This window comes from Micropterus dolomieu, unplaced genomic scaffold (assembly GCF_021292245.1).
Source record: "Micropterus dolomieu isolate WLL.071019.BEF.003 ecotype Adirondacks unplaced genomic scaffold, ASM2129224v1 contig_5398, whole genome shotgun sequence".
Lineage (NCBI taxonomy): Eukaryota > Metazoa > Chordata > Actinopteri > Centrarchiformes > Centrarchidae > Micropterus > Micropterus dolomieu.
In genome coordinates, this window is record NW_025734387.1 from 1 (window position 1) to 660 (window position 660).

Sequence of the window (660 nt, forward strand, 5' to 3'; positions counted from 1 at the left end):
GCCTCTTAAAAGGAAGTTTTTCCTTGCCTCTGTCGCCTAGTGCTTGCTCTTGGTGGGAATTGTTGGGCTTCTGTAAATAACATCACAGAGTACGGTCTAGACCTGCTCTTTTATGAAAAGCGCTGTGAGATAACTGTTGCTGTGATTTGGCGCTATATAAATAAAATTGAATTGAATTGAATAGTGTGGATAAAAATGTTTATATATATTTTGTATATAAAATAAGAGAGCACATGCACTTACGTAGTGGTGTGTCTAAAGATGGACAATTCATTGCTTATTGTCATTACAAACAGTAATGGGAAGGTGGAAATTAGGCAGTTTGTTTGCATATTCACTGGGTTACTTCAGAAAGTACATATGCCCATTTTAAACAGGCATCTGTGATAGGGGGCACCCAGATTTGAACTGGGGACCTCTTGAACTGCAGTCAAATGCTCTACCACTGAGCTATACCCCCTCTGACATCTGTATCCATTGCTCATTGATAGTCTGGACAAAAATGTTTATAAATGTTTTGTATATAAAGCAAGAGAGCACATGCATTTACGTAGTGGTGTGTTTAAACACGGACAATTTGCTGCTTAGCATCACCACTGATACAAATGTGAAAACTGGCCAGTATCTTTGCATGTTCAATGGGTTACTTCAGCAAGTACA

At 38.6% G+C, this 660-nt stretch overlaps 1 non-coding gene across 1 annotated transcript; it reads right to left on the minus strand.

Moving 5' to 3' along the window:
* Window positions 1-388: 388 nt before the first annotated feature.
* trnac-gca lies at window positions 389-460 on the minus strand. Its single transcript has one exon. It is a non-coding gene; the product is annotated as a tRNA-Cys (tRNA).
* Between the last annotated feature and the right edge of the window lie 200 nt (window positions 461-660).